The sequence below is a fragment of the Trichosurus vulpecula genome, chromosome 5, assembly GCF_011100635.1.
Source record: "Trichosurus vulpecula isolate mTriVul1 chromosome 5, mTriVul1.pri, whole genome shotgun sequence".
NCBI lineage: Eukaryota > Metazoa > Chordata > Mammalia > Diprotodontia > Phalangeridae > Trichosurus > Trichosurus vulpecula.
Window position 1 is genome coordinate 24619252 of NC_050577.1, and position 24188 is coordinate 24643439.

The 24188-nt window shown below is 40.3% G+C and overlaps 1 protein-coding gene across 1 annotated transcript in view; it reads left to right on the top strand.

Moving 5' to 3' along the window:
- GADL1 (glutamate decarboxylase like 1) overlaps positions 1-24188 on the top strand; it is a 169135-nt gene that overhangs the window by 51999 nt on the left and 92948 nt on the right. The window lies entirely within an intron of this gene.

A 24188-nucleotide genomic window follows, 5' to 3' on the forward strand; every position in this document is an offset into this window, starting at 1 on the left:
TTTCTAATTTTGTTTTCCTACTGGAATCTGACTGCATTCAATTCCATAGGATATAGAAAATGTATTTTCTAGAATAAATCTCAGCATCATGCAATTTTAATAACCAATCTCAGGCCCAGATAATGGGTAAGAAACTGTACCTCTCTCCCTTGATTCCAGAAGGAGGGGGCTATGGCTGTAGAATGTTGCTTACACTGTTAGACACAGTTGATCTGTTGGTTTGGTCTATTGTACAGCTTTCTCTCTCCTTTTTCTTTTTTAATGTTTGGGACAAAAGATGACTCACTGGGTAGGAGAGAGGTATGGTATGTTTAGAATCAAAAATGAAAAGAACAAATCAGTAAAAATAAGATTAAAATTAAACAAATAAGATGTATTTTCCTTTTTACCCTGGAGCACAAAATGGCCAGACTTCTATTTCAGCTCTGACAAACTCCAGAGTGGGGCAGAGTGAAAAAGCAAAAAGCAAAAGCCAAATGGTGGTTCGGTTATTTTCCCCTACTCTTACAGGCCTTCTACAAGTACCATTAAGTGGTTTGAAAGCCCTGAACAATGTGGTAATCACCATGTCGGTGTGACTGGGGCCAAACAGCAATTTCAAAGCATCTTCTCATGCAGGGAATTCTCTCTTTTCCTCGTATGCTTAAATTGAGGTATTGTTTGGAATGTCAAGCTCTCCCTGCTGTAATGGAGGTTCCTAAGGCAACAATTATAGAATTACAGCGAGCTCCAAATGAGCTCTAGGGGCAGCTCTGAATGTTCTAACTAGCATCAAAGCATCTCCCAGTTGGAAGGTCCAGCCAGCCCCTTCCCAAATGGCCACTTTCATGTCAAATCTGGGGATCATAGAATGTAAAGCTGGAAGAGACCTTGGATATCATCTAATCTCATGGTTTCCTTTACACCTGGGGAAACTGAGGCCCAGAAAGGAGAAAGTTGGCCATCAAGCCTTTGCCAATAGACTTGGTAGTGAACTATGTGGGAACTTTACATCACATCTTGGAAATCTACTCTTCTAAAGTCTTGCCTATGCATGCGATTCCAAAACAGCGAGCAGAGAAGGAAGAAGAGATTACAGACAGAGGGTTAGAAAGGCCCTAAGAAGCCACTGAGTCCAGTCCTCTCTTTATAGATCATAAACTAAATCATGGAGAGGTTGCACATTGGCCCAAGGTCATATGAGTAATAAATTTTGAATTCAAGTCGTACATACACATGCACACACACACACACACACACACACACACACACACACAATCTATCATCATCCCCCATCATCATTCTGGGTCTACCACTTCCTCTTGGACAAGTCACTTAAATTCCCTGGGCCTCAGATTCCTCATTTGTAATATGAGGAAATGGGAGTAGAATTCAGGATTCCTCACCTTTGTCTCACAGGACCTTATGGTAATCTGGGGAAACCTGAGAATCCCTCCTCTGAAGAATATTTCTGAATGCATAAAATAAAACATGCAAGATTACAAAGAAAACCAATTCTATTGAAATAAAAATGTACTTTTCCCTATCCAAGTTTGAAACCATTCAGGTTAAGAACACCTGGACTGGATAATCTTAAAAGCCCCTTCTGGCTCTAACTCTATGATGCCCACAATCCCTGGAATGACTGGATTCTGTTCCATGTCTCAAAATCAATTTCTTCTCCAAAACAAAAAAGCACCACTAATCCCAATATAATTTCCAAGAATCCATTATTTTATTCATGTATGCATCCTCTCCATAGGTGCAGATTTCAGACTTTCAATTTGAATCCTGGCTTTGCTAATTACTAGCTGTGTGACCTTAAGCAAATCCCTTATACTCTCTGGGCCTCAGCTTCTTCATCTGTGAAATGAGGGAGTTGACATCAATGACCATTAAGATCTCTTAAGACTTTAGATCTGTGATCCTAAGGGTGAGAAAAGGTGCAGGCAGTCCTTTCATTCAGTTGCTTTTGTTCCTGTGGGTGGGTTGTTGAAATAAAAAGGCATCTGCCTTGTGAGCCAATGGTTTGTTTAAAGGTTCCATCCCTTCTGTCTTAACGCAGATTGGAGCACAGCTCAGCAGACTGTGTCTCCATCCCTCCCAGAGGAATCTGAACCAGACTTAGTACAGGAAAGTGCCATTGGCCAGTGGCTTTCATCAGGGCAGGTGCCCTTGCTTAAAGAACTAGATTATCTTTGGAAAGAGAAAGGAAGCCAAATGCAAATAAGAATTTGCTAATCGTTCAGGACTTTGACTAGGTTTCTCCTTGACTGATGATCATACACGTGGTGACTTTGCACAGCTCTGCCCCACTCATATCCAATTCACATGCAAGCCAAGACATCACCCTTATGACGTCGTTTGTCCTCTTTGAGAATGAAGGATGAACAACATATGCTGTATGTGTATATGCATGTTATGTACATGATATAACATGTACAGCAATTAAAAATTTAAGGCTCCATATAAATGTTAGATTTTTGTTTTATATTCCTGCACATGTGCAATCAATCAGTAAACATTTATTAAGTACTTACTAAGTGCCAGGCACTGTACTAAGCTTCGGGGATGGAAAAAGAGGCAAAAGATGGTCCGTGTCCTCAAGGAGCTTATAATCCACCAATCTCACAGTGAAATCTGAAGCATACAAACTTAGGTTCGTAAATCTCTTAGTCGTTAATCTGTTTCTTTGCCACTGTATCAAGCGCCATTGACACAGTAAGGACTGGGTTAAATGGAAGAACATCCCAAAGTAGGCAACTGTCCTGAGTCCATACCAGATGAGGACTGGCTGAAGGAAGCAGGGATGCTTAACCCAGAGAAGAGAAGACTTTGGATGGACAAAAGAATTGACTTCAAGCATTTGAATGGCTGCAATGAAAGAGGGATTAGACTTGTCACTTAGTCCCAGAGGGCAGAATGAGAAACAATGGGCAGAACTTTCAATGACCCTTTTAGAATTGGAGTCACGAAAAGCTTCCTAATAATCAAAGATGTCAAAAAATGGATTGGGCTGCCTTTGGCATGGTTGTGGATCTTCCTTAATGGTGGTCTTTAAGCAAAAGCTGACTGACCACTTGTTGGGTATGTTATAAAGGGAATTCTTTTATGAGATATGGGTGGTCTAGGGAGCCACTGAGGGCCTTCTAACTGAATTTCAGTTCTATGACCCTGTGTTATTGTAAGCCTTTTGATAAAAGAAGAGGTTTGGGGATTGACTTGACAAGAGAAATGGAAAGAAAAGTTGGGACTAGGTTTGCCCTTTTCTTGTCTCATGAGAAACAGTCATAAATAGTCAACAAGTCAACAAGCATTTATTAAGCACCATGCTAAGTGCTACAAATACAAAGAAAGGCAAAAATGATCACCGCTCTCAAGAAGCTCACAGCCTACTGGAGGAGACAACTTGCAAACGACTTGATATAAACATATGGGATGAATTGGAGATCATCTCAGAGGGAAGACACTAAGGTTAGAGAGGACTGGGAAAGGCTTTCTGTAAAAGATCGGTCACTGTGCTGATTTCTGGACTTTAGGTGAGACTTGAGGAAGCCTGGGAAGCCATATGGTAGAGATGAGCAGGGAGAGAATTCCAGGCATGGAGAATAGCCAGTGAAAATGCCCAAAGTTAGGAGATTCAGTATCATGCTTCCTTTTGTATCCCCAGCACTTAGTAAAGTGTCTGACACATAGAAGGCACTTCATATATGTCTATTGATTGGTTGGCTGATGGATTGAACAGCAAGGAGGACAAGCTTTGGTTCCTTTTGCATTGTCACTTCCTTTTCTGTTTATTTTGTTATGCAGGTATCACTGAGTAGTGTAGACAACTGTTGTATGTCCTTTGAATTTGGTCTTGAAGTATTATTTCTTAGTTTTATTACTAGTGAAAGCTAGCTCTGTAGAACAGATTAAACCATCAGCATTCTGTTGTAGAGATGCTGATGCTTCCATTTGGTGTGCTGTCAGATTCTTTGTACCATTTCAGTATCAAACCTGCCAAAAACACAGTAAAAGACAATGAAAACTCAGTTTTCAGAGCCAGGGAGAACTACAAACTTATATTTAATAGTAATAAAAAAGATTACTTTCAGCTGGAAAGGTGGCGTTGAGCTGGGTTTTGAGTGCTGTCCACTTTAATAGTTTCATTTTCCTATTAGGAAAGCTGGCAGATAGCTTAGGCTTCAGTTGAAGCACTCCATGAAACATGAGAGGGAGCCTTGGGGAAAGTATTCAGCAAATGCTTTCTTTGTTGAATAGAATCATGACTTCTGGAGTCATTCACCTGTTGGTGGCAAATGAATGGACATTAGAAATGAAAAGTGTTGGATGCTTTCCCCCCTCCCTTTAGCTATCATTAAAACAATGCATCAGTCAGTCTGTCAATGCTGAGTTTTTCTTGTCGGAGAAAGGATGTTCATTTTGGAAATGTCTTTGTGGCCTTGATTACCATGGAAGATGTAAATTCATGGTATTATAGAAAATATTGTGAGTGCCTTCTATGAAGATAGTAGGTGCTTAATCAGTGCCTGTTGAATGAATCAAATGTAGATTTTGTAAAGTGATAGGGAAGGAGGGCATTTTAATCTCTTATTCAGTTAAATTTAATGTCACAAACATTTATTAAATACCAGCTGTGTGCCAGTTACTATGCTAGGCACTTTGGATAAAAGACAAAAGAGAAAAACAGTCCCTACCTTCAAGGAATTTACTTTCTACTTCATGGATATACCATGCAAAGAGACAAGTAAATATAGCAGAATTTGAGGAAAGAACAGTAGCAGCCATGGAAATCAGAAAATGCTGCCCATAGCAGGTGGTATGTCAGCTAAGCCTCAAGGAAACTAGGTTTTCTAAGAGATGGACTTGAGGAGAGAATTTATTTCTTGAATGGGGGAGAGCCTATATGAAGACATGGAGGCACAAGGTAGAGTGTCAAGTTTAGGAAACACCAAATATACCACTTCAGTTAGAATGTGGTTTATATGAAAGCAAGTAATATGAACTGTTTAGAAAGATATGTGGAAGCCATATTCCTAAGGACTCTGAGTGCCAAACTGAGGAGTTTGTATGTAATCCTAGAAGCAATGGTGACCTATTAAATGTTCTTGAGCAGAGGAGTGGCACAATCAGATTCATGTTTGAGCAAGATTATTTTAGAGGATGGATTGCAAAGAGGAGAGACTGGCAGCAGGAAGACCAAGCAAGAGGCTTCTGCAATGGTACAAGCGAGAACTGATACAGTTGTGTTCATGTAGGTAGTTGCATATGGTAGAATTTTGGAGTGAATATGCCTTCTTTTGCATTTCAATGGTTTACTTGCAGAGGAAACAGTAGTGTCCTTGTGCAGCTAATGACTAGGAAATTATGGAGACCAGAACTGTTTTTATGATTATGGAACAAATATACTTTACCTGATTATGACTTAGTAACAAAAAATGAGAATTTGATCATTAACCATATGATAAGGTGAAGTTCTTCAAAGAGAGGAATCAACTGATGAATAAAAAAGACAGGTAAAAGAACAGACCTCAGAGCTGTGTCAAAGAGAAGCTATGACCCTTTCCACACACTATCATTTATTACAGGGTAGATTGGGCTGGCCAAAGAGTGGCTAAAATTCTCTCTTTATTGCTACCTGCCACTGAGGAGGAAGAAGAGGAGAAAGAGGGGAGAAGGTATAGTTTACTCTGTATTGTTACTTGCTGTAGAGAGAAGGAGTAGTGAGGATATAGTGTACTTTCAATGGCTATCAGCTATGGAAGAAAAAGAAAAAGAAAGAGTGGAAATACACTTTATTCACTACTGCCCTTTGTCACTGAGAAGAGAAGCGAGGAAGGAAGAAAGCACTTTTCTGAACTGGCTCCTGTTATTGCTTAGAGGTAAAATAGAAGAATCTTACAAAGAAAGAGAGTTAGAGACCCTTTTGCCAAACAAAGGATGAAGCTCACTGCCTTTTTTGAAAAAACATAGCACTACTGACTGCAGCTGAAGGAATAAGCTAAGGCTGATGCTGGAAATGGTGGATAGCATTGTCGCTGTTTAGGAGTGAGCCCAACTTCTCAGGGAGACAGCTTAAAAATGGAGCATCATAGAAGAAACACCATGTATTAATCTATCCAGCTAAGATTGTGTGCTTAGTTTAGTATTCGTCAACAAGAATATATCAAGCTCTTACTATGTATCAAGCATTGTACTAAGCACTGATGCTACAAAGAGAGTCAAATACACAGTCTCTTATATTCTAATGGGAAAAAACAACATACAGAAAATTTGCACATGTAAGGTATGTACAGCATGGACAAAAGCTAATGTCAGAGAGAAGGCAGTGGCCATAGGAAGAACTGGGAAGGCCTCTTGCAAAAGGTTAGTTTTGAGCAGGCTCTTGAAGGAAGCCAGGGAAATCAGGGTATGGAAGTGAGGAGGCAGAGGATTCCAGGCACGGGCATGAGCCAATGAAATAATAAGGTGCTGAGTGCCGCTGAGTTGTCGAGTATGTAGAAGAGAGTGCCATGTAAGAAGAGTGGGACAGCTTAGCAATAGAAGCATGTGTTCCTGTAGAAGTTGTGTTCATCAAGGAGCTTTTATGGCTAATTCCAGAGACAGAAAGAAAATATTCAGTTCTAGAGTTCCAGACTTGTGGGTTGCCCTGGTCACATATATTGCTTATGACTATGGATTATTACCCTGGGACATTAAGTATTTGTCCATTGTCCTCACAGATATTCTATCCATTGGTAGTAGAGTATGATCTAAATTTATGAGTAGAATATTATGTACATAGTGTGTATTTGCTTTGTATTTTCCATTTTGATTAAGGCTATTTTTGGTGATTGATTTGTTCATCAGAAATACAGCAGTGGAGGCTCATGAGCTTCAGCTAGAGTAGGGGTAATCACTCACAAGGGTTACCCCCTATGATGTTGAGAATAGTGACTTGTAGCAACCACTCTCCTAAAGAAACCCTAATTTAACCAGTGTGAGGGCAGGTCCAAGGAAAGTGGGCTATAGCGTGGGAAAAAAAATGAGTGCCGCTGATGGAGAGAAGAGAGAAGGTAAGAGCTGACACATCCTGGGGGAAAAATAAAAGTTTAAATAGCTGCTACAACCTTAAGTTTCCCTTTTGGAAGCTATGCATTTATTTTGTGAATAGGATTTAAAATCTGTCTTTCATGTTGGTTTAATTTGAAGTCCTAGCTCTTTCAATAAGATGTCACTGAGGTTTGTGAGCCTAAAAACATTCATAGGGCTGAGGGTAACAAACCCTGAGGGAAGCTGTTTTCTTGCAATTCTCCTGTACCCCAGCACCACCATCCCAAATAATGTTAGAGTAATTCCTATTTGTAGTCATAGCCTATTAGAAGGACAGGGCTATCAGGCAACTTAACATTCTTTGTCTGCCTCTCAGGGCTAGACAGAGCCAAGAAGACCTGAATTCAAATCCCATCTCAAATGCTTCCTAGCTGCGTACCAAGCAAGTTACTTACCCTCTCTCTTAGCCTGTTTCTTCAGCTGTTAATTGGGCATAATAATAGCACCCAAGGTTGTTGTAAGGATCCATTGAAATAATGTATGCACAGTGCTTTGCAAACCTTAAAGCATTATATAAATGCTAGCTATTATTAACTCTGATTATTTTTTACATCCTCACATTTTATATTAGGAAATCTTTGAAATGTAAAAAGTATGCCACCCTCAGTGTTGCAATGCAGATTTACAGGGGAAGTTCCATAACATTTCGATTGAAGGTGCTTGAGAAAGAAATTTATTTAAACAGAGTGCTCATGTTTATGGAACTTTCAAATGTTTCCAAAATTTCCTAAAACCTTATTTTAAAAAAGAAAAGGAAGACCTGGTCACTTGTAGCTCAGAAATTGCTTTTCTGCAAAGCCTCTTATTCACTCTGAAAATCAATCTTTTGCCTCTCTTTGGGGCTGTAGAGACTAGAACTCCAGAGGCTGCTCCAACTCCAGGAAATAGGGGCCTATGATCTTTCTGCCTCAGGTTGAAAATTCCATTGGAGCTGGACCTGAGGTCTTGTTAACAACAGCACAATAAACTGGAGACCAAACCTAATCTTGTTAAGAGTTTGTAATTGGGAGGGGGGCGGAGCCAAGATGGCTGCTGGAAAGCAGGGACTTGCCTAAAGCTCTCCCCCAGAACCCTCCAAACACCTATAAAAATGGCTCTGAACAAATTCTAAAACTGCAGAATTCACAAAATAGGAGAGGGAAGCAGGACTCCAGCCCAGGAGAGCCTGGATGGTTGCAGGGTAAGGTCTATCGCACAGAGCTGGGAGTGGAGTGGAGCAGAGCTCAGTGTGGGCTGCTCCCGGACCAACCAGACCAGGAGCCGGGTGGAACAGGTGGTAGGGCACTGAATCAGTGAGCTGTGGCAGTTACCAGACTTCTCAGCCCACAAACACCAAAGACAACAGAGCAAGTTAGTGGGAAAAGCTTCTGGGACAGAGTGGTTCGGCCATTGCCCTGGGGGCAGTGGAGGTGGTGCAGCTACAGAACTACAGCTTCAGTTGCTTCCAGGCCTACCTGGCAGGAAGAATTAAGTGGCAAATCTGAGCAGGAGTGCAGAGCCTGCTCTGGGTTGCAGAGTCCAGTCTGGGTTGGTGGTTCTTGGGGAAGGAGGAGCACTGGTGTGGCAGAGCTTGCTGTGTAGAAATAGAACTGAAAACAACAGCACAGCCCCTCAAGCTTGGGACAAAGTACTCTCTGCTCTACAAGCAGTCATACCCCAATGAAAAACTCAAGGGTCAAGTAGTTGGCTGGGAACATGGCCAGGCAGCGAAAATGCACTCAGATTCAGACTCAGACTTTGAAATCTTTCTTTGGTGACAAAGAAGACCAAAACATACTGCCAGAAGAAGTCAACAAAGTCAAAGAGCCTACATCAAAAGCCACCAAGAAAAACATGAACTGATCTCAGGCCATGGAAGAGCTCAAAAAGGATTTTGAAAAGCAAGTTAGAGAAGTAGAGGAAAAATTGGGAAGAGAAATGAGAATGATGCGAGAAAACCATGAAAAACAAGTTAATGACTGGCTAAAGGAGACCCCCCCAAAATACTGAAGAAAATAACACCTTAAAAAATAGACTAACTCGGGGTGGGGTGGGGCGGAGCCAAGATGGCGGCTGGACAGCAGGGACTAGCGTGAGCTCCCCACCAAGTCCCTCCAAAAACCTATAAAAAATGGCTCTGAATCAATTCTAGAACTGCAGAACCCACAAAATAGCAGAGGGAAGCAGGGCTTCAGCCCAGGACAGCCTGGATGGTTGCTGGGTGAGGTCTTTCGTGCGTGGAGCTGGGAGTGGAGCAGAGCCCAGTGTGGGCTGTGCAGAACAACCAGACCAGGAGCCAGGCGGTGCAGGCCCTAGTGCCCTGAATCAGTGAGCTGTGGCAGTTGCCAGACTTCTCAACCCACAAACACCAAAGACAACAGAGAAGAACTGCGGAACCCACAAAATAGCAGAGGGAAGCAGGGCTCTAGCCCAGGACAGCCTGGAAGGTCTCTGGGTAAGATCTATCCCACATGGAGCTGGGGAGCGGAGAGGAGCAGAGCCCAGCGTGGGCCGCGTGGACCAACCAGACCAGGAGCCAGGTGGAGCATGCCCTAGCGCCCTGAATCAGTGAGCTGCAGCAGTTACCAGACTTCTCAACCTGTGAACACCAAAGACAACAGAGAAGGATAGTGGGAAAAACTTCTGGGGAAAGGGTGATAGAGTTCATGGTTCAGTCACCGCCCCGGAGGCAGCGGAGGTGGGGCAGCTACAGAACTACAACTGCAGTTGCTTCTGATGCCAGGCCCACCTGGTGGGAGGAATTAAGTGGCAGACCACAGCAGGAGTGCCGAGCCTGCTGAAGATCTAAGTCCAGTCCGGGTTGGGGGTTCTTGGGGAAGGAGGAGTGCTAGTGTGGCAGAGCTGGCTGTAAGAGCTCTGAAATCAACAGCACATCCCCCCAAGCTTGGAACATAGTACTCTTTACTCTACTAGCAGTCATACCCTGCTGAAAAACTCAAGGTTCAAGTAAGCTGGCTGGGAACATGGCCAGGCAGCAAAAACGCACCCAGATTCAATCTCAGACTTTGGAATCTTTCTTTGGTGACAAAGAAGACCAAAACATACAGCCAGAAGAAGTCAACAAAGTCAAAGAGCCTACCACAAAAGCTTCCAAGAAAAACATAAACTGGTCTCAGGCCATGGAAGAGCTCAAAAAGGATTTTGAAAAGCAAGTTAGAGAAGTGGAGGGAAAATTGGGAAGAAAAATGAGAAGGGTGTGAGAAAATCATGAAAAACAAGTCAATGATTTGCTAAAGGAGACCCAAAAAAATACTGAAAAATATACTGAAGAAAACAACACCTTAAAAAATAGACTAACTCAAAAGGCAAAAGAGCTCCAAAAAGCCAATGAGGAGGAGAATGCCTTGAAAGGCAGAATTACCCAAATGGAAAAGGAAGTCCAAAAGACCACTGAAGAAAATACTACCTTAAAAATGAGATTGGAGCAAGTGGAAGCTAGTGACTTGATGAGAAATCAAAATATTATAAAACAGAACCAAAGGAATGAAAAAGTGGAAGACAGTGTGAAATATCTCATTGGAAAAACCACTGACCTGGAAAATAGATCCAGGAGAGATAATTTTAAAATTATTGGACTACCTGAAAGCCATGATCAAAAAAGAGCCTAGATATCATCTTTCAAGAAATTATCAAGGAGAACTGCCATGATATTCTAGACCCAGAGGGTAAAATAGAAATTGAAAGAATCTACAGATTGCCTCCTCAAATAGATCCCAAAAAGAAATCTCCTAGCAATATTGTCACCAAATTCCAGAGCTCCCAGATCAAGGAGAAAATATTGCAAGCAGCCAGAAAGAAACAATTTGAATATTGTGGAAACATAATCAGAATAACCCAAGATCTAGCAGCTTCTACATTAAGACATCAAAGGGCTTGGAATATAATATTCCGGAGGTCAATGGAGCTAGGATTAAAACCAAGAATCACCTACTCAGCAAAACTGAGTATCGTGCTCCAAGGCAAAATATGGACTTTCAATAAAATAGAGGACTTTCAAGCTTTCTCAGTGAAAAGACCAGAGCAGAATAGAAAATTTGACTTTCAAACACAAGAATCAAGAGAAGCAATGAAAAGGTAAACAAGAAAGAGAAATCATAAGGGACTTACTAAAGTTGAACTGTTTTGTTTACATTCCTACATGGAAAGAAGATGTGTATAATTCATGAGACCTCAGTATTAGGGTAGCTGAAGGGAATATACATATATATACACAGAGGGCACAGGGTGAGTTGAATATGAAGGGATGATATCTAAAAAAAAAAATCAAACTAAGGGATGAGAGAGGAATATATTGAGAGAGGGAGAAATGGAGAGATAGAAAGGGGTAAATTATCTCACATAAAAGTGGCAAGAAAAATCAGTTCTGTAGGAAGGGAAGAGGGGGCAGTGAGGGGGAATGAGTGTATCTTGCTCTCATCAGATTTGACCTGAGGAGGGAATAACATACACACTCAATTGGTATCTTACCCCATAGGAAAGAAAGAGGAAGGAGTTAAAAAGGGGAGACAATAGAAAGGATGGCAGATAGGGGGAGGAGGTAATCAAAAGCAAACAGTTTTTTTTTCAAAAGCAAACATTTTTGAAAAGGGACTGGGTCAAGGGAGAAAACGGAATAAAGGGGGATAGGGTAGAATGGAGCAAAATATAGTTAATCTTTCACAACATGAGTATTGTGGAAGGGTTTTACATAATGATACATGTGTGGCCTATGTTGAATTGCTTGCCTTCTTAGGGAGGGTGAGTGGGGAGGGAAGAGGGGAGAGAATTTGGAACTCAAAGTTTTAAAAGTTCAAAAAAAAAGTTTTTGCATGCAACTAGAAAATAAGATATACAGGCAATGGGGCATAGAAATCTCTCTTGCCCCACAAGAAATAAGGGTAAAGGGGATGGCAGGGGGAGTGGGGTGACAGAAGGGAGGGCTGACTGGGGAATGGGGCAATCAGAATATATGCCATCTTGGAGTAGGGGGAGGGGAGAAATGGGGAGAAAATTTGTAATTCAAACTTATGAAAATCAATGCTTAAAACTAAAAATATTAAATAAATAAGATAAACTAAAAATGATCATGATAAAGTTTAGTTTTCTTAAAACTTTGCAGGAAATTGTTAGGATAATTTCTAATTCTTTCCAAAATCAACAATCTTTTGTACTAACTTCATGGAATTTGAGGGGATATATGTGTATATAATCACGGTACATTTATTCGTTCATTTGCTGGGGTAGATTTAAGGTAGCAAAGAACAAAACCAGAGTCATGCCTAAATCCAAGAGAGTTAGCAATGCTGTCACCTGCGAGTTTCAGCACAAGCTGAATGTCCAAAAAGGATAAACATAGGAAAAGGTGATTTGGCAGGTGCCAAGTAGAGAAATCTCTACTTGATACATGATAGTGGACATCCCTAGACAAGGAATATAAGAAACAAATTCCTACTTACAGGCACTTTAAAACCTAGTTAATTTGGCAAATATTCAAACTGAAAACTGTTAACACAAAGTAATGTATAATTAAGTGCCTAACAGATGATATAAGAAGTAAGTGCTCTTGAAATGAATGATGCACAATATTTGATTGTATCATTGGAAATTCATCAGGCACTTTCCTTTTGCTTTTTGATCAAATCTCAATGCTACATTAATACTGAAAATGTTCCCAAAGTTCTTGCCAACACTTACTTAGTAAACAACAGACACCTTGCATAGTGCTATGCACATGGTATGGCATTGAATGGATTGATTGAATGTGAAGTCTCCAACTGTATAGTGTTGTTGTAATGAAATTTGACTTGTATAAAATACCAAGGGAAAATATTTTTGTACGTCTACCCTATTTAAAGAAGTTAGTGGAATATGCTATCTATGATAACAATTAACTATAGATTCTTAAGTAGGTGGATAAATATATGGATGCCTACATATTGAGATCAATACAGATAAATCAGTGAATTTCACTTCAATAAGTGTTCTTTAAATATTGTGTGCAAGTCAGGATCTTTTCCCTCAAGAAGCTTATAATCTATTAGGGGATATAAAATGTGAGCAAATACCTCTAATGCAAATTAGAACCTCATAAGTGCCTACAAAAGATAAAATATTCTATAAGAAATAAGAAAGTTACTTTCCATTGGGAAGATTAAGGAAATATTCATAGAGGATCTGAGACTTGAGATTGACTTTAAAAGACAGATAGAATTTCAAAAGGTACAGAGTTTTGTGGAAGTGAATTACATTTTAATCTAGAAAATAGGTCCATGAAAAACATCAGCAACAAATAGAAGGACAGGTGGAGAGCTAAGAAAATAAGGATGAAAAAGCTTGTGAAGTTGTGCCTTTAGAACATGGGGTTAGAACGTGGGAAGTAAGCTTAATCAACAGTATAGGGATAAGCTTAGTCAAGAATTGATTCTTTTATTCTAGATTCAAAGGTTTCCTCCCTTTTACCCCCAAACATGTACTTAATAGATTTCATTTATTTTTACAACTTATTCAATGGACTGATTGTTTAGCAACGGGGTTTAAAAATCTGCAGAGCCAATATTTTTCGGAGACTACCTGTTACATAGACATGTAACATAGATGCGTAATTTATACCAAGAACCAAGGGGGAAAATATCTTGAGAAATCCTACTGAGTTCTTTTATTTCTCTTTTAAATGTTGCCAGAAAAAAATTGCAACTATTTATGAAAAGAAAACTTGATGTGAAATCCAATTTGAAATTATAATCAATCAATAAAGCTACCCCAACTTGCCAAATAAAGCCGTGTAATTTCACAGGAAAAAAAAGAGCTTGTGTTTGGGGAGGGAGAGATTTCATTGAACTTCAGTGCAGAGTCAGACTTTTCCTCTTTGTCAGCACAGGAAACAGAGAAAGGGGACAGTTTTGTATGTGTTGTCCTTGTGACCATCTCTAGGGAAGGTCCCATGCCCTTGCTTACTACCACTTGAGGACTTAGCTGGTTTTTGCTGTGTGCTTTTAATTCAACAAGCATTTACTTAGGGATAAGGTTCCTTGCAGGGATACAAAGAGAAAAAAGGCCCTTCCCTCAAGGAGTTTCCACTCTACCGTAGAGAGGAAATTTACATGGATAAGTAACACAAAGGTTTTTTATTTGTTTGGTTGGTTTTTTGTTTGCTTGGGGGTCTGGACCCGTGATTTCATTTGGTTCAGTGTAAGCAAAGGGGTGTATTTGTAAATGTTTAACAAATGACTCCCCCCAAAAAAAGAATCCACAATACACTTTTAAGTGGAATTTGCTTCATTAATATTTTCTCCATCACTTTCTTAAGTGTAGACCATCAACAAAACGAATCAAGCCTTGATTTGTAGTGTTTGTTGATTTCCAAGGCATAAATGGTACTACTGAAAACTGAACCATTCATTGGCTTTCCAAGCTGGAGCTAGCACATCTCTGTGCAGGTAGTTCTCTCATCAGGAACCTCCCTCTCCCAAAACAGATCAACATCTGCTCTGCAACTTAAATTCTTAGGTAATTGTTTGGGGTACTGGGAGGTTAGGTAATAGCAATAGTGACCACAACAGGCACTTATACTGGATTCTAAAGTTTGCAAAGCACTTGGCAAATATCTCATTTTATCCTTGCAATAAACCAAGGAGGTAAGTACTATTATTAGCCCATTTTACAGATGAAGGAAACTAAGGCAGGTAGAGGTTAAGTGATTGGCCCCAGATCACACAGCTAGTGAGTATCTAAGACTGAATTTGAACTCATCTGTCTGATTTGATGTGCAGCACTCTATGTACTCTGCCACCTCAATGCCTTTAGTTTAGGTGACTTGTCTAGAGTCACCCGACTGTTATGTGTTAGAGGTGTTGAACCAAAGTGTTCCAAACTTTGAGGTTGGTATTCTACCCACTGTGTTACATTGCCTCTCAAAAACAAATTATATCTTTTTTTAGTTAAGCCATCGCCAAAAGACCCTCAGTTTAGACTTCACCAATTTGAAATTGATGGTAACCTGGACATGGTGGGGTGAAAAGGCTAACTTTGGAATATTTACCAATATTTATAGAGATTTTGCTGAGTACATTCAAAAGGCCAGAATCTCTGAGTTGGATCTGACTTCCAGGGCCATCTTGTTTGAGTCATACTTAGAAAAACAATTCCCAAACAGCCTTACAAGTTATCATCTGCCTTTACTTGAAGACCTTCAGTGCGGGGAAGCTCACTACCTCCTAATACAGCAAATGCCACTTTGGTGTGACTCATTATTAGGAATTTATTTTCCTTGTATCGGTCCTAAATATGTGTTTTTGCAAAGTCCACCAAGTTCTGCCCTCTGGAGCCAAGGATAACCAACATAATCTTTCTTCCATGTGATTAATAGCTCAGTAAAAGCTAAAGGACAAATGGGATGGAGAGTTCAGTCCATGACTTAGCTGGCGGCTGAACTGACTGTGAGATTCTATCCATCTCAGTGACACCATAGAATCATAGCTTTAGAGGTGGAAGAGATTCCGAAATCCTTCTAATACAACCCCTCTTATCTTACAGATGAGAAAACTGAGACCTGGGGAGAATAAAGGTCTCATAGATTGCTAGTGGCTGGGATTTGAACCCAGGACTTCTGTCTCCCAATCTAAGGCTGCCTCTCAGCCTTCATATAGCAATATATAGACTCCCTCTTAATTCCAGACATTCAGCCAACTTAAGAAGGAAGATCAGCAAGCTATTTTTATGCCAGGACAAGACCACTTTGTACTTCAAGATGGCATTCAACAATGCCTGGGATATCAAATTTGTCTCATCTATTTATAACGGCACTTAGATGATTCTGAAGCAAGTCTCCCATCTCACTCTTGATTTCCATGGTCTTTATTTTTCACTTTCATACCGCCCCTTCCCTAGCCCCAAATAGGGTAAATTTATGACACTGCAATTTACTTTTCTGTTAAGAATAGAATACAACAAAAACAAAAAAATCACAAATTAACATCACACACCTCTATTCTTCTGGGAAATTCTTCTTGTTTGGGAAAGTTTTACTATCTTCAGAAGTCCTGTAAGTTTTTCAGAGTTGTGCTTTTAGTAAAGTAGCAGTAACTTGATCTTACCAAGCAGTTAAATGCCTAACATCCTAGAGATAGCCTGAGGATTTCACCAAGTTGATTTTGCTATCAGACTGTTAGATGAGCCCTCATTCCCAAAAGATGCTGGAAAAGGAATCAAGAAAGCCAGTGTGATCTTCAGCAACCCAGCAGATAATTGTGACTATGCCTTCCCCCATCGAATTCTCTTTTTAACATAGGCAAAGCAATATCATTCCCTTTGGCAAATGCAGAAACTTAAGAAGGAAAAGTTGTGACTTAGCAGAGGCTCTCTACTTCTTGACTTCCATTTTGTTTTGTTTTGTTTGCTTTTTAAGCAGGTTACTAAATCAAAGAATCTCAGAGTTGTAAGGGAACTCTGAGGCCATCTAGGCCAACTTGCAACTAAAAAAGAATCCATTCTACAAAGTACCCAACAATTGGTCATCTAGCCCTTGCTGAAAACACTCTAGTGTGGGAAAAACCCACTGCCTCCTGAAGCAGCTGATTCTATTTTTGGATAGTTCTGATTGCTACATCAACTGCTATCTAGTCACGTTTTCCTCTTCTCTGAGTTGTAAAGTTGATTTTTTGGAACCAATGTTGAAACTTTACATTTATTCCCATTCAGTGTCATTTAACTAAATTTGGACCAACATTCTAGACACCAGAATTTTCTCTGGATTCTGACTCTCTCACCCTTCATGTTGTCTATCCCTCTCAGCTTTGTGTCTTCCACAAATTTGATAAATGTATCAGACACTAAGGTACTCTCAAGCTAGAGCATAATAGAGGCCAGTCATCCAAATATCGACATGAAATGTCCGTGAGCACTTTGATGGTACTATTGGTGACTATCTGGAGTACAACAAGCAATGTGTTGGAGTCAATTTATATTGGCTCATAAGAGTTGATTGTTAAATTTTCAGTGGTAGCATTTTTGCCTTGAAAATTAGCAAAGGCTAGGACTCAGGGTTTTGTTGGTTGTTTTGTAATTTAATTGTACTGTTATTGTTTTGTTCATATTTATTATTATATTAATAATATTAAAGTATTGAATTTATTATTCTATTAAATTATTGGACTAATTATTAAATTGATATTAAATAATATTTCTTATTATTGTTCATTTTTACCCTCAAGTGATGCTGCTTCCCAGGTTCCCAATATCTGCATTCTGTCTCTACTGGTTGTATGTTAATTGTATTGTTATTGCTTTGTTAATTATCTAGGCTTAAGAAAGTGATGGAGAAAATGTTAATAATGTTGATTAACTTAAAATGTTCCATGTGCACATTGGGGTCGGGGGGAGCTGGTGGTTAAACATTTACCAATACACCCCTTGAATGCTGTTGTTCAGTCATTTCTGTCATGTCCAGCTCTTTGTAACTTCATTTGGGGTTTTCTTGGCAGAGATACTGGAGTGGTTTGCCTTTTCCTTCTCCTGCTCATTTTACAGATTAGGAAACTGAGGCAAACAAGGTTAAATGACTTGCCCAGGGTCACACCACTAGTAAGTGTCTGAGGTCAGATTTGAACTCTGGAAGATGAGTCTTCCTGATTCCAGGCCTGGTATTCTGTTCACTGCATCACCTAGCTGTCCCACCCTCCAAAATATAACTAGCCTATTAGCTATACTTCATAGATATACCCAGGTCAGATTAAATGATGACCGTCATTCAAGGCTCTTTAATGATAAATTGAAGTGGAATTACTATAGGTCAGGTAGATAGGAAAAATGGCCTGGTGGAAAGAGTGTTATATTTAGAGTCAGTGGACCTGAGCTTAAATCCCAGTTCTGACACTTTACATGGGTAACCTTGGAGAAGTCACATAACCTCTTTGGGCCTCAGTTTCCTCATCTGTAAAATTAGAGTGGTGGTGGTGGTAGATTAGATGTCCTCTAAGGTCATTTTCTGATCTAAATCTATCCTCCTGGGAAACATAAAGTGGCAACATGATATGGCTGATAGACTCCTGGATCTGGCTTCAAAACCTGCCTGACACTTGAACAGCCATGTGGCTCTGAGCAAGTCACTGAATCTCTCTAAACCTCTGTTTCTTTTATCTATAAAATTCAGATGATAATAATATCTCTAGTGCCTCCCTCATGGGGTCATTGTGATGGTCAAATGGGATAACGTAAGGGAAGAACTTTGTGAACCTCATGATACTCAGATCAGAGTATGACAGATTTTGAAGGGCTCTCAGAGGCCATCCAGTCTCCTTTTTCAGGAAGGAAACTGAGGCCCAGAGATGTCAGTTGACTTACCCATGGACACAAAGCATCTGTGGTGAGAATAGAGCCCAAGTCCTCTGATTCCAAAACCAGCTTTTCCCAATGAACCATGATTCGTCCTCCAAGAAGGCCACGTACCCATTTCTTATAGATCTTCACATTTCAGGGAAAACTGAGACTAGATGATTCTTGAGGTTCCGAACAAAGATAAAATTTTGCAATTCTATGGTTTCTTACTCAAGCCAATGAGTTCTAGTCTAATCATGGTTATACAGATTGATTTGGACTTTTGACTCCATGCCCTACCCCCCAAGTCTAATGTCTTTCCACCTACCATTTTGATTTCCATAAGCTGCTTAAGAGATACTGGCATTGAAACATAATGCAGAGATTTACATTTCTTACATTCAAGCATACCAAGTCAGTCAGTCTCTGAGTGTTTTCCTTCCTTGTTTTTGTGAGATGATACTTAATTAACTTCATCATGTGTTAGTGTTTCTGATTCATTTTTACCCTCAAGCGATGGTTCTTACCAGGTTCCCAATCTCTGCATTCTGTCTCTACTGGTTGGTATGAAGATGTTTCATTAAAATATTAAAAACAATATCCCTAAATTTGTTCATGCTGCTGTCATTAATCCAAAACAATATTTTCCTCAGAAACATGATCTTCCTCTCTCTGCTGAAGGACATCTTAGAAGTGAGGCTGCTTTATTCATTTTGATACCAAAATGTGAAATCAAATGCCCAGCAGGGACTTTGGGTAGGAGGGAGTTGGGTGGGTAGCGATGAGCAAGCTCATCATTTGTTTTCTGAAGAACAAGGCCCAACCCTCCAGTGGTTCTTTATGAAACCTTTCCAAGGCTGGGAGAATGCTCACCAAGAAGAAATGAGCAGGGACACAGCCAACAGGCCGATTATTTAGCCTGGAGCATGTGTTATTGCCTCTGTCCTTCTTCCTTTGCCTATCCAGCTGAGATTTGTCTTCAGTGAAGGGCATGTATAGCAAAAGCCAGGGTTATTTGCCCTTACTAGGACTAAGCAGCCATTGTTGGGGGAATTGTTTTGATTTTTCAGTTTGGATGAAGGATAAATATGTCAATAACCATGATATATACAGAGAGGAAGGATGGCTGTATTCTCCTTACTATAAGTGATGTGAACTTTTGATACCTTGTGAACATGGGCTATGAACTATTCTGTTAGTATAAGACTGGGCAGATGCTTCATCCCTCCATGCTTTCTTAGTTTTACTCTCTAAGAGGAATGTTGTTGCTTTTTTTGTCCTGTGGGCTGCAGGGAATGTATTGGGGAGGTCTTGACTTTTGTGTATGGAGAATTTCTAATCAATTTGCCTTCTAGTTTAGGAAAGTATCAAGATCTAGAGAGATAATGAAAGGTCTATAGAACAGACAGCCTTCATTGTCATGGACCATTTGGGTCCCAGAGAAGTGATAGTGGTGTCAGTAGAAGAAGGGGGGTGGGATGCAGAGGAGGAAGTTGGGTTGTGCTCAGATGGTTCTATCAATTGGTCTTTCTTAAATATTTTTGTTACCAAGAAGAGTTTGGTGTCTTAGGGTGGGAGTATAGAAAAATGACTGTGGTTGAAAAGTAAAAAGCAATAATAATCCTTTGTTTATAGAAAGAAAATACATTTTTTCCATTCCTAGAGGCAGCTAGGGGCTTCAGCGGATAGAAGATTGGGACAGGAGTCAGGAAGACCTGAGTTCAAATTTAGCCTCAGATACTTATTAGTTGTGCAACCCTGGACAAAGTCACTTAACCTCTGTCTGCCTCAGTTTCCTTGTTTGTAAAATGGGGAAAATAATATCACCTACCTCCCAGGGCGGTTGTGAGGATTAAATGAGATGATGAATAGTGCCTGTTACATAGTAGGCACTTTTGTAAATGTTTGTCCCCTCCCTCCATCCCATCCAGAATTGCTCATGGATTGTTTTAAAGGTAATAGAGTACTTTGGTAAATCTGTGGTCTAATCTATGGGGCATACATGCTCTTCTATGATGCACCTAGCAGCTTAGCCATGCCTTCTTGTCTAATGGAATTTTTCCCAGTCTTCCTATAAATTCTCCACAAGGATCCACTTAATATGTGTGTGGGAGGGGCAGGGGGGACTTGGGGAGATGTAGCTCATAGGAAGAGGTATGTGGCAGGGAAGTTCCTCTAAATTTCTTGACATTCCATGGATATTAGTGGATCACAGAATTTCGGCTAAAAGGGATCTCAGTCTTCATCTGACCCAACACATGCCCCCCAAAAGATCCCCACTACAGCACACAGGATCAGGGCCCATCCAGCCACTGCAGGAAGACCTCCAGTGAGGAAGAACCCACTACCTCATGCTGGAGTAGGTCCAATTGCTAGGAAGTCTTCCTTGACTTTAAACCTAAAATTTCCCCCTTTACATCTTCTACTCATTGATATTAATTCTGCTCTCTGGGGCTAAACAGAGCAAATTTGATCTGTCTTCCACATTCAAATTCCCCTTTTGATCCCATATTGGCTTTCTGACCCTGATGCTGTATGACTATGAGTCATAGAATGTCACAATCTCTGAAGGATTCAGGCTAATGACCTGGAGAATATGGTCAAGTGATTCCCATCCCTTAACTTCCATTACTCTAGGCCAGAGGTGCTAACACTTGCTGCTGGCAGAACTGGATTAAAATATAATTGGGTAATATTTAACAAAACAAAAACACAATAGAACATAGATAATGTTAATTTGTCTTTTTCTAAGTCAACACACAATTTGAGTTTGATACAAAAGCCCTAGGCAATAAGAAAGGATACTAACCTGAACTGGTAGAGGGAGTTTCTTCACCTGGGAGTTCCCTATATCAATAAAATCATGGCAGCTTTTTAAGTCTTTGAAGACAATTATCATATCTGCCCTTTCCTTCCCCTGAACCTTTCCTTTTCAGGCTAATCATCCCTAATTACCTCAACCTATCCTCATGTGACATAGTTTTGAGGCCCTGATCTCCCTCCCCTAGACACTCTCTAAAATGTGACTCTTATAACTGGACACCCTACCACAGATGGGGTCTGGCCAAAGAAGAGGAGAACCCAGCTAGTGCCTCCTTATTCCTGGGAGCAGCCCAAGATGGCATTGACTCTGCTGGACAGCTCATAGCCTGTCCATTGCTCATCCCTTGCTCACACCACATGACCAATTCTTTGCTGTTAATAAATCTCTCCAATGACATCCTTCATATGTTGCTTCTCTACTGCACCATTCTTTGCTGACCATGGGTGATGTGTTGTATTCTCTCTGTGACCACCATTGCCTTTTGGGTGACACACAACTTGAATTCTTCAGAGACGGTAATATTCCATGACTCATAGCCATATAGCCTCAGTGACTGAAATAAAGCAATTCTACGTCTTCTACAGCTATATTTTTCCTTTTTCCAAGAATATAATTTAGGAATACCTCAGGAATCTTTGAGTGACTCTATAGCTTGCTAAAAACATTGTGCATTTAAGATATTCCATTTTGGGAGATGTACAAAGTGTGAAACTTCTTGGCTTTGATTATTCCATATGGACTAAATGCCATGTGAGTGTGAAGGGTGGTGTGAGTGCAAAGAATGTCCTTGTCATGAGCATTAACATTAGATATGCATTTGGCCGCTCCTTTGTTCAAGGCACCATGGCCATCACTGGACTGTTTAGGAGAAGACAGAGCCCCTGCCCATCCACTCTATAGCCTACATGAAAAGATAAATACTAATGAATGAATGAATGAATGAAAAGGCATTTATTTTAGACTTACTATGTGCCAGGCACTGAGAATTCAAATAGAAAAAGAATACAGTCCCTCTTCTCAAGAAGTTCAAACTACAAAGCAGATGTAAGGTGCCAGTGGTTCTAAGCATGCAGCTATGGGGCACATGGCAAATCCCAATAACCCTTAAAGTGCATTGGCATGGTGCACAGCAAAGCAATATTGTAGTGATGATCAATTGGGAATGCCTTGGCTCCTCTGATTAATACAATGATCCAAGACAATTCCAAAGGACTCATGATGAAAAAATACTGTCCACTGCCAGAGAGAACTGATGAACTCTGAGTGCAAACTGAAATATGGTGTCTCACTTTCTTTATTAGTCTTGCTTTTTTGGTAAATGTGGCTAATACAGAAATTTGTTTTACATGATTTCACATATGTAATTGATGTGTTGCTTGCCTTCTTAGTGGATGGGGGCAGGGCTAGGAGGGAAGGAGAGAATTTGGAACTTGAAATTTAAAAAGAAAAGAATACTTAAAATAAATAAGTAAAAAATTTTTTAAAATTATTTTTAAAGTGCATTGGCATGTCAGGTAGCAATTACTGGAGGTCCAGAGGGCATAGTAGCTGGGTATCTGGTAGGATCTTCTCAGTCTCCAGGCCAGCTGTTGACCTCAGAGTCCCTGCATCATCAGGAGGCTGGAGATGGTGGAGTGGAAGGCAGCCTGAAGTGCTTGCTTCCCCATACGCCCCCAGAGTGGAGATCTGGGCTGGCAAGCTAGGGTGGGAGATGGAGCATTAGTAGCAGGTGCTCTGCACCAGATTGGTGGTATTGACAATAAATGCTTTAAGAGTTGAAAAGATGTAGAAATCTTTGTAGTATAGACCAGTAGAAGAAGACATCACAGAGAGGACTTGAGTTGGACCTTAAAAAGTAAGGATTAGGGAGGAGGAGAAGGGCATTCTTGGCATGACCAAAGGCATGGAGGCAGCAATATTTTATAATATGCTCAGTGAACAGTGAATTTACCAGTTTGACTAGAATGAATGAGTTTGTACAAAGGAGGAATAATTAGGTTCAGGCCAGAATGTGAAAGGCCCAGTGAAATTTGTTCAACACAGACAGCCCAGTAAAGTGAAAAGAACAATAAATTTGGAGTTCAAAGGCCTGGTTTCAAATCCTAGCTCCATCTCATACTAGCTGTGGGAGTCATTCAACTTCCCCAAGACTTAGTTTTCTCATCTTCAAAATGGAATGATTTGACTCAAGGCCCTAAAGTGAATATTGCATCTTTTACAAGAAAGCATTAAGGAGGAAGGACTTGTCAAAAATATCAGATGTTGTTGAGAGGTCAAGGAGGGAGAAGACTGAGAAAAAAACTATTGGATTTGGTGGTAAGAATGTCACAGTGACCTTTCAGTAAGACAGCTAAGAAAATCTTCAAAATTAAAGGGAGATAAGGGGTGGTGGGGAAATGGAGTGTAGACTTTGTATTTGAGAAGTTTGGTGGAGGAAGAAGAGAGGGAAATGACATCTGTGGTCCCCTCGCCTTCTGAATCAAGAATAGCTAAAAACAAAAATTAGATGATGAAATGTACAAAAAGTTAGAGAAGATAGATTAGGAAGGGAGAGAAGTCATTCACAAGTAGCTTAAGTTTTCTTTGTTTCATTTATTTTGTTTCCTCATTCAGACATTTTCCTCCCAATATAATAAGCATGCATATGTGGTTTGTTCGTTTTATGTTCATTTTTGCAAGAATGTCATCCCTGATCAGGCAGCTATGTGGTACAGTGGATAGAGTGCCAGGTCTGGAGGCAGGAAGACTCCTCTTCCTGAGTTCAAATCTGGTCTCAGACATTTATTAGCAGTGTGACCCTGGGCAAGTCACTTAATCCTGTTGACCTCAGTTTCCTCATCTGTAAAAATGAGGTGGAGGAGGAAATGGTGAATCATGCCAGTATCTCTGCCAAGAAACCATCAAATGAGCTCATGAAGAGTTGAACAAGACTGAAAAATGACTGAACAACTTCCCTGGTCCTTTCATTGTGGGGTTGAGAAGAAAATGGATATTGAGCCCT